Source organism: Puma concolor, chromosome D2 (assembly GCF_028749965.1).
Source record: "Puma concolor isolate L17-30 chromosome D2, mPumCon1.1.hap2, whole genome shotgun sequence".
Lineage (NCBI taxonomy): Eukaryota > Metazoa > Chordata > Mammalia > Carnivora > Felidae > Puma > Puma concolor.
Window position 1 is genome coordinate 85,940,647 of NC_141677.1, and position 10,000 is coordinate 85,950,646.

Sequence of the window (10,000 nt, forward strand, 5' to 3'; positions counted from 1 at the left end):
AGGGGACAGCTCATCTTCCTTGTTACCAAAATAATACCCTTGCTGACAACTACTGGATTGCATTCAAACAATTCTGTTTACATACCTCAAAGAATACGCCGGATTACAGCTTTCACAGCATGGCGAAACTACACCTGCCGAGCCCAGCCCGGCAGCTAAGGAAAACCAAGGCACCTGCGTATCGGCCGCCCTCACTTCTTGGACGGCTCCGTCTCCAGGGACGGGGAGCCCGGAGACAGACTCCCCACGGTGGCGGCTCCGGGGTGGGCGAGGGGCCCTGGCCATCCCGCGCCCCCCACCAAGGCTGTCCCGACAGACGTGAGCTGCCTCTACGTATAAAGAGCCTCCAAACGAGGAGAGGCCGGCCACTGAGACCGCGCTCTGTGCACGAGAGGTCTCGCGCTAGCCGTCATCCTTTCCCCGAGAAAGAAAAGTCAAGTGTCCTGGTGCTGCTAAACCTCTTAGAGATGGTCTTTCAAGGAAAGGTCTTAAAACCCAAACAGGCAACATAACGCTCTGTGGAGAACCATCCCGGCAATGGATTTGCACACTCTAAACCAGCGTAAAATCTCTGTTCAGACAGAAGCTGAAGAATGAGCTCTGAAAGTAATACCCGCCCCCCCAACTCCCAAGGCTGGGGGTGTTCCTGCTGCGGAAAGACCCCCGCCCCCGTGCCGCCGAAGCCAGCCCGCCCCCGCCCCACCCCCACCGCGGGCCCACACTCCCAGACGTCCACTCACTCGCTCGGGGCCCATCCTCCTCCCCGAGGGTGGGGCCGCCACCCTGTGTCACGGCACCTACCCTGCCCCACGCGAGGTGCACAGCAGCAGGAGGGGTCGCCACATTTTTGATGGGGGGGGGGGGAGGCCAAGGTGAATGTGACACCATCCTCTGTCCACACAAACGTTTAGGTGAATGTGACACTGTCCCGTGTCCACCCCGAGGTTTCAGCACCTGTGACTACCCCCGTGTCTGTGAGCTGGTGAACTGCACGGTCTTCAGCCGTGCAGAGGAACGGAGATCTGACGTGGGTACCGTGCGGCCGACGTGCCACCGAGTGAAAGACGCCAGTCACAAAGGGCCACGTGCTGCGTGATTCCATTTACGTGAAACGTCAGGAGTGAGCAAGTGCACAGGAGGGGATCTGGGTCCTGGGGGCGCAGGGGGAGTCAAGGGACAGGAACGGGGAACGCCCAGGGACCGCTCACGGGTACAGCATTCCTTTCCGTGCAGTGAAAATGTTCTTGAATGAACAACGCTTGCGCAACTCTGTCCACAGACTAAAACCTACAAAGTATACGCTTTGGGTGATTTTATGCTACATGAATTCCACCTGCATAAAAAACCAGATTTCAAGTGAAGGTAGCATCTCTAATCTGGAGTAGACTCTACACACCAGCTCTCCCTCCACTGAGGAAAACGCTCTTCCTGGTCGGAACGCCGTCTCGTGATAAGGACGCTGCTGGCACTTCTGTAAAGAAGAGAGGTCTACCCAGGGGTGAATGAGGCCGACCCCAGCTTTGGGGAAGGGGGGGTCCACAGGGAAGGCCTCCCATTTACAGAGCATAACGGCTTCCCAACAGTACTGACCTTTGCAGTCCCCACTCGGGTGGCCCCCACTCCTGGTTTTCAGGCTGGGTGAGGAACAGGAATGTTCTAAGGCAGAGCCCTTAAGGACATCACCAAGATTAACGTAAATGCTAGGATCCCCCAACCACGGTCCTTGCACACAGGACTCTGAGTTACGTGCTCACATAAAATGGTTTTGCTTCCACACAAGATGTCCTGAAATCGCACAGTGTACTGGGATCAGAAGGCCCCTGTGGCCTCACGGGACCTCCCCGCCACCCCGCAGCCCTGCCTCTCACCCAGACTGGCTCGGAGTTCACGCTCGGTCCACTCTCTTCTCCCTGCCTGGAAACTCCCCACCCCTGCTGCCCACGTCCAGGGGCAGCCTCCCCAGCCACCCCGCACCACCTCCCTCCTAGGAGACCCCCGGTGCCTCGGCTGTCCCTTCCTCACAGAACTTAGCAACTTTTAGCACTGTTTTATTCACTTCTTTTCCATATCCTGTTCCGTTCCCATAAGACTGTGAGTCAGCAAGACTATAAACGTGGCTCATGCATCAGACGTCGGCCGAGTGCAGCCCAGAACCCGGCATCACAGCTCCTTCCTCCGCTGAGGAACCCACCGTCGAGGGCTGCCTCACCCCGAGCACCGGTGAGACCCAGACCCCTCCTCCTCCGAATCGCCTGCAGGGCCCCGCTGAGTACCTGGTGCGGGCGGGCATCGGGCAAACCCTGAGTGTTTTCCGACACCAGGCTAAATTCCAAATCGCGTGGACAGGGAGCTTCACTATCGCGTCTGTCCACACCATGCTCGTCTTTAACATCGTTCCTGGTAGTCGCGTGTTCCAAGGGCAGAGGACAGGTGCCGCAAGCCTCTGCAGAACTCTGGGCCGTGAGGGGCGGGGGCGCATGGGTGACGGGGGTGCAGGGCCCCAAGCACCCCAGCTGTTCTCCACGGCACCCTGACGAAGCTCCAGCGACCTGGGGCGCTGTCATGGGGACTGTGACAGTAGAACGTCAGCATGAGCCCGCCCCCCCCCCCCCCCCCAGGCAGGGAGCCGTGGGACACTGCACCGCCACACCTCATTTTCGTGGTATTTAAACAAGTCAACTCTGACACGACCTCTGAATTTACAGGCTTTAGTCCGGGAACGTGCTGTCGTCCAATGCCAGGTACGTGGCAAAGCCGCGTCACGTAGCTCCTGCACCCACAAAACCGCTGTAGTGACTGCAATCCCTTGGCCTGGGGCTTGTCCACCAGCCCAGCACCGAGGGGCCTAAAACTTTACATGGGATGTTTCTGTACCGGGGAGGGTTCGTTAGGAAAAGCACCAGTTGGTCTCCAACACCAGGGATGGACTGACTTTTTGTGGGAAAGCCTGTGGCTGCCTGCCAGTGCCGGGCGCCCAGATCCACAAGACTGGAGAGGGGTCCGACCCTGCAGGCCCCCAGCCCCCCACCCTCCGTCCAGTGTCCCTGGGGCTGCGATGAGGAGGGCGGAGGGGCATCGGGCAAGGGCCTTCTCCTCGGAGAATAAGGCGTGACAAGACAGAGAAGGAATCTGGCAGAATCCCCCGCATCTGGCCACCTCGGGGTCCTGACCTAGGTCCTCAAGGGTCATCCGACGCTCAGAGCGGGAGAGGACCCCGGCCCTGGGACCCACGCTCGGCAGCAGGGTTTCCGCGAGTGGGAGAGGTGAGGCAGGCCCGCCGCACGAGGGCAGGGAAGGGGGAGTCTGCACAGGAGGAGGGACAGACAGACCCACCGCCAGGCTGCACCTTAAAGAAACTCCCTCTAAAGATGATTTACACCAATGCTTAGCACGATCTGCAGTGGCCAATTGTCTCCACGGGAGTTTCTGTATTTAAAGTTTAACACGGTCTGTAATGAGCCTTCCAGAGCATACGTGCAACACCACATACACTCAGGTCCCTTGTGGGGCCAACTTACTCCGTATGCTCGTTAAGAGTATTTGAAACTTCTATTTTTTTTTGCGGGGGTGGGGGGGGCAGCAAATCGTCCGCGTCACTAATAGCTTTCCACTTTGTTCTTCTTTTATTGAAAAACCATTCTAAGAAAAGAATCACTCATTTTGCATTTTCTACAATGAATCAAAAAGGCCCAACTGATCTGAATGATCATTTCTTACAGGTACTTTTTCTCAGACTGAGCTTTTGGGATCCAAGCCAACATGGAACAAGTGTGTACGGACAGGTGCACAGACCTTCCCCAAACAAAGCCCAGGCTGCCCCGGAGCTCGCAGGGGCATCCCCGTCCCAGCCTGTGCAGCATGCCACAGTGGACCGCACTCGCTGTCCAGGTCGAGCCTGGGCCCTGCACCGTGCCCTGCGTCCAGCCAAACAGACCTGGCGGGAGGAGGCCGTGGCATCCCTGCCGGGGCGCGGCGACGTGTAGTCCTGGCTTCTGTTCTTCCAGGATCACAGAGACCCCCAACCTAGTCCCCTTCTTTAGCGCTGAAAGCACCACACGCTTCCGTCTAAGGTTCTCCATCGAAAGGTTGTTCCGACGCCTCCCTTGGTCTCCATCGCCGGACTCGTAGATTTTCGCCAGGGTGAGTTGCGTGATTTTATTTGTACGTTTGTTATCTCTGCTTTGCTGTGCACTTCAGCTGACTGTATTTCACGTTGTGCTTTCAAATGGTGGGTTCACCCGTTCCCCACCCCCGTGCCCTTTCCAAGCTGTTCTCAGAAACGCGCGAGGCATCCGTGCCAACCAGAGGCTCGGAACAGACCCCCCGCACGTGAGCCCATCCCCTTCCGTGACTCTCCCCGTGGCCCCCCGGGCGGGCAGGGAAGCCAGGGAGCCTGCCCGTGCCGGGGACTCAGCGGGCAGAGGGCCAGGCCCCCTCCCCCGCCCGTCCACGTCTTGACGACCACTGAGTGAAACCCGGATGACCCTTTTGTCCTTTGGGGAAGATAAATGGCTGTGTCCTCTCGGCTACATTTTGTCAGGTTTGGTGCCGGAGAGTCAATACCTTCACCTTGACATGGAAACTTCGTGATTTATCAGTTGGTTTCTCCTCCTGGGTTAGCGCGGCCCCGGGAAGCGTGGCCAATCGGGGCGCAGGGAGCAGACTTTGGTCACAGCCACTTGGAAAACAACCACAGCCCCTCTGATGACAGACAAATGTGTCTTGTTAGCAACTGCCCAAAAGCGCTTGACTTGTACTAATAACAAAAAGGCCATGCTGGTCACCGTGGGTCCAAAGACGAAGCACCCTGTCACCAGCCTGGTTGGGAAATTAGCAAATAATGTTCTTTTCCTTGATAAATGGGTGACAGCTCCCTCTCACCAATCATTTTTAACATTTTGATGCATGCCTACGATCCCACTGGAGGAGCAGAAAAGTTTACTGGCCCTCAATTTTCAGATGATGAATGGAAGTCTCTAAATGTGCGATTTCTGTATGAGGTATAGTTCATTTTAAGCAATTCTAGTAAATGGGTGTCACTGATTAGGACAAATAGTCTACTTGTGCAATAGCACAAGCGGTGTGTCTCATTCTCTGGGCCTCCTTCGAGACAGGAGGCAAAGGGACAGCGGTGACCCCGGGAGCCCTCCCAGCGCCAGGCCTGAGACGGGCATGTTGTGGATGTCCACACCGCCAGGGCCCAGGCAGCATGCCGGCAGGTTCACTGATGTCCACCTGGCCTAATGCTGAACCGCACAGTGCAGAGGGCACCAGGTGGGTGCCCTCCCTTCCCCCCGGGCCCCGAGGAGTCCTGCCAACGGCCCCAAAGACGACCAGCCAGCCCCAGACACACACCGTCCCAGTCAGAGGGCAAAACTCTGCCCTCTAGGGGCGCCTGGGGGGGCTCAGTCGGCCGAGTGTCCAACTTCAGCTCAGGTCATGATCTCGCGGTTTGTGAGTTCGAGCCCCCCCTGTCGGGCTCTGTGCCGGCAGCTCGGAGCCTGGAGCCTGGAGCCTGCTTGGGATTCTGTGTCTCCCTCTCTGCCCGTCCCCCACTTGCACTCTGTCTCTCTCTCTCTCTGAGAAATAAACATTAAAAAGAAATCCGCCCTCTACCGCCAGTATGCAAACAAATGACAAGAGCCCAGGCGGGCTGCGTTGGGACAAGAAATGGCGGTGGGTGCAGGAGCTGTGCGCGAGGCAGACAGCTGTCCCGGCCCTCCGACTCCGGACAGGCCTGGACACGGCCTGAGCCGAAAACGCAGGCCCCACATCACAAACCTCACAGAAAAGCCAAGGCGTCTACCTGCCAGGGACCCTCCGACCGCCGGGTAGGAGCCGTGAACCCCGTCGTGGCCAACAGAGAGGAGCAGACAGGGAACAGCCAAGAGCCACGGGGCCTCGCTGGCCACAGCAGACGGTTCCATGGCTGGAAGCTTCCCCAAGCTCCAGGGCCCGTAATTACAATATTTGTTTCTCCACCAGGTCCACACATGTGGTTAAATATTTGTCATTGAAATAATCAGGTGGCCTCCATTGACGAGAAGCCATCAGCATCCAGTTTAGCACAGTGAAAACAGTATGATGGGGGAGGGGGGGAACTGGGAATCATTTGTGCTGTGGGTACAAGTAATCTGTCTGAAGAGCGCCGGCCCGGGGGGGGGGGACGGCTGGTTGGGGCTGCCTGTGGTCGAAGGGCACTATTGACTCTACAGCGTGTCACTGTGCTGTTGACAGAATCACATCTGAATGCACACAAAAGATCTTTAAACCACTTCAGAAACATGAGTGCCTTTCAAGGGGTGACAGGAGGTGGGGGGTAAACGGTGGAAGTCTGCCGGAGGCCACAGAAGGCCCTGGGCGCAGAAACAGTCACCCCATAGGGCCAGGACGGCACCTGAGGACAGGGCCGTCCCCGCCTTGACACGTCCCCCGTTTAAGGCACAATCTGACTTCAAACAAACGACAACATAAATACTGTATCGGAAAGAACACAAACTGTTAGCAATTACTGGCTGAGTAAGGATTTCACAAGCCGGAAACTGAATGCACATCTTTGTGCAGAAAATAATCGTTTTCATGTCCCCGCCAAGTAAACGCACTGCAGACCTGAGCCTGGCCCACGCGTGCAGCGCTCCGGCTCCCGCCGCGGCCGCTCTGGACGTGCCGTTAACTGCCAGGACCTTGATCCGTAACTGGCTTTGGCCTGTGGCACACAATATGTCGTCTCCCGGTAATTTGTGATAATTTCTGTAATCGAGCAAAAGAAACCTCTAAAATGAAGGTGGGTCAGCCAAACATTCAGGCGCAGGACGTCAACCCTAAGAGCCCCCCCCAACCCCACCCCGGGACACCCGCGGGACGATGCTGGAAGGGGAGCCACGACGGACCAGCTTCGGTGTGTCTGTGCCCCAGGAAACCGTTTCGCCACGTGGACGCCTCGCGGCAACAGCGACAGTCACACTCGTGCAAGAACGCCTCACACGCGGAAACGTGTCTGTGAAACGAGTTTTCGTTGTCACGTAATTTCAATTAGAAGCGTACAAATCCCAATTTGTCTCAATCAAGTAACACGGCAATGCCTACCTCCTAATTGAAAAATAATTTCCTATTGCTCTTAACAACTTGACGTGTTTCTCCCGGTGAAGTTACGAATGTGAAACCATTTGGTCAGCCTATACCAGGAGTTTCTCAGGTAGGCTACCCCAGGACTAGTCTAATTACTATTAAACAAGCAAATGACACGCTATCAGACAAATATTAAAACAAGCATTGCGCTCAGTTATTAATTTGCACGATTCACTTTTAAATGCAGCAAATATCTCATTAATTTAATTTTAGGTGCCTACCCGTTTATATTGCATTTTACAGTCTAAAAGGCAATTTACTATTAACTGGCAATTACATACAGAGTGATTGTTAATTCTGCTCCTAAGTGCTAGCCGCTTGAAAATTGTTCTCTCTCTCTCATTTTTGACCTTCTTACAACAGGGGTGAGACGCACTGGGAATACAAAGGACCCGTGTGGAGGAGCCGGACAGGTCACTTGTGACTCCTTCTTTTAATTCACCATGCTAATCAAGTGAACTGCCACTACCTCCCAAGGTAATTCGGCCTTGATAGTGGTTCAAAGCAGCAGGCCAGAGGGCCCGGAAGGACGGACAGACGGACGGGCCCAGGGCAGGGGCAGCAGAGAGCACCCACACCCACTCTGGGTTGACTGATCGGGTCTGGTTCTGAAAAAATCTGGTGTTTCTCAGATCACTGTAAACAGATCATTTAGGCCTTTTGCGTCTGGCGGGCGGGGCCCCTCCTCCTCGGGCAGGTTCATTATCCCCGGGGCCTGGCTGCCTCGGCCGGGAAGGTTCACCGTGAGGGTGTCCCGGCAGCCTCCGGGACTGATAGGAGCCAGATGCCCAGGGGACGGCGCCCTCCCTGCAGGGGCTGCGCGCCCGTGTCCCGACGTCCAGAAGGGCTGGCTCGATTTTCAGGGGGGAGAGTGCAATTCCCAGTGATTACTTCATTGTCCCCATCAATTTCAGGGCAATGCAAATCAGACAGAAGCTTCCAGGTCAGACAGGTTATGACCCCACCTTTCCTCTGCTCCCTGAGAGTGTACGGGGCCCCGTATCCCTTACACAGCGTTTGAAATGTATATTCCCGTTAATGATTGAGGCTGGGGGTCGGGGGGGGGGGGGGGGGCAATAGATTAGCCTCCCGCTCGGAAAGCCTGAGCTCACTGAATGGCCTTATTGAAACGCCCATTCGTGGGAGAACTCTGCATGGGCAGAGGGGACCCTGAACCCGTGGCCCTAGAAGCCCAGTCAGCGTGGGGGTGGGGGACACGACGTCCACCCTGCAGAAATGGAAGACAGCACCAGGGACAGCGGGTGGCAGCCAGCACTCTTGGGGGACAACCCTGAAACAGCCCAGACCCGGGAGAGGAAGCCAAGGAAGGTGTTGTACACTGAGAGCCACCTTGGCACCCAGCCAGCCCCCCACCCGGGCAACACTGCCACTAGGGGCCCTGCACACGTGACCCCTGCTGGCCAGTGACAGGCGGCCCCACCCCCACACAGTTTCCCATCTTTCCTGTGCTGGTCTCCAAAGCTCAGCCCGGCCCCTCCTGCAGCCGGAGAGCAGAACCGGACCTTTCTGCCATCACGTCCTTCTCACAACGCCACTGAGCCGCCCACCCCCCACCCCCACCCCCACCCAATCCTGCAGATGCGAAGGTCTGATCTATGACAGCAGCGCCTGAAGGCACCGCTGAGGCCTCGAACCAGGATGATGGGCAGACTAACTGCTGTGGGAGAGCCCGTCCTCCATGTCTGTGCAGATGGGCAGGTCGGGCTGGCCGCATTCGGACACGCTCACGGCAGGGCCTTCCACCAGCCAGGACGCCCATGTCATGTGGCAGATACGTGAGCCCACACACAACACGGCTGGTGAGGAGACAGGAAATGTCTCCTCCTTGGATGAGCCGAGGCCCCTGACAGCAGTCACCCTAACCGTCCACAGAAGGTGCCGCCTGTGAGAGCCCACCTGGGGCAGACGTGGCCCCTAAGTTCTCCCTGACCTACACAAAACCCACGGGGGCAGGCCGGCGAGAAAGCGGGACTCAGAGGGATCAGGAGGCACCGGGCCCAGGACCTCCGGCCAACACCAGGCAGAGGGGAGCTTGCACAGCATCAAGTTCACAGGCCAGAGACGTGCGGTACCCGTGAGCTGTGAACACGGAGGGGCACAGAGGCCCCACTGGGTACTGGACGGAACTCTGGCCACACCGCCCAGGGACCTGGCACCTGGCTGGACCCACCACCCAGCACTCGTCGGAGACGCGTGGACACTCCCAAGATGCCCCACGTTGCATAACCCCATTTTGCATGAGACACACGGGGGGCCTCACAGACTCGAGGAGCTGACCCTCTCAGTGTCTGGATCTCCCCAGGGAGCCAAAAGCACCCAGACCCCAGCACAGGGCCCAGGACGCGCACCCATAGCTTTTCGCTACGTCCACTTCCCCCTTGTTCCTTGGCAGTTCTGGGCTCCTGGGAGAGTGTGCTGGTCCCACAGGAGGAACAGCCCTTAGCGTGGACACCTCCTCTCCCACCTTGACCGTGTGGCGGGGCACTGGGACAGACAGCAGAGGAGGAAACGCCCCCCGATCGAGGACCCCAGGTATCGCTGGCAGCCAAGCTGTCAAGGGTCTGGACGCCTCTGGGGACGACAGTCATGGTTCTGAGAGGACCCAAGTCAGGCCCACCCCTGAGGTGATGTCGGGCCTATGGGAAGCGGTGCTGGAAGAATCTTCAGTTTTCATCCCATACCCATTCAACCCTTCCTACAAGGGGGAGTGCGTAAGCTCTCCTTCCCCTTCACACCCCTACGCGGACAGCGTCCCTCCACCCACCCCCCGCCTGGTGGACAGAGAGGCCCACATCCCAGAGGGAGGGAGGCCACACCCGCTCGGGGGCATCCTGCAGCTAGTGACGGCGTG

The 10,000-nt window shown here is 57.5% G+C and overlaps 1 protein-coding gene across 13 annotated transcripts in view; it reads right to left on the minus strand.

Annotated features, from left to right (window-relative positions):
* The window catches only part of EBF3 (EBF transcription factor 3), a 127,974-nt gene that overhangs the window by 19,791 nt on the left and 98,183 nt on the right, over nucleotides 1–10,000 (minus strand). The window lies entirely within an intron of this gene.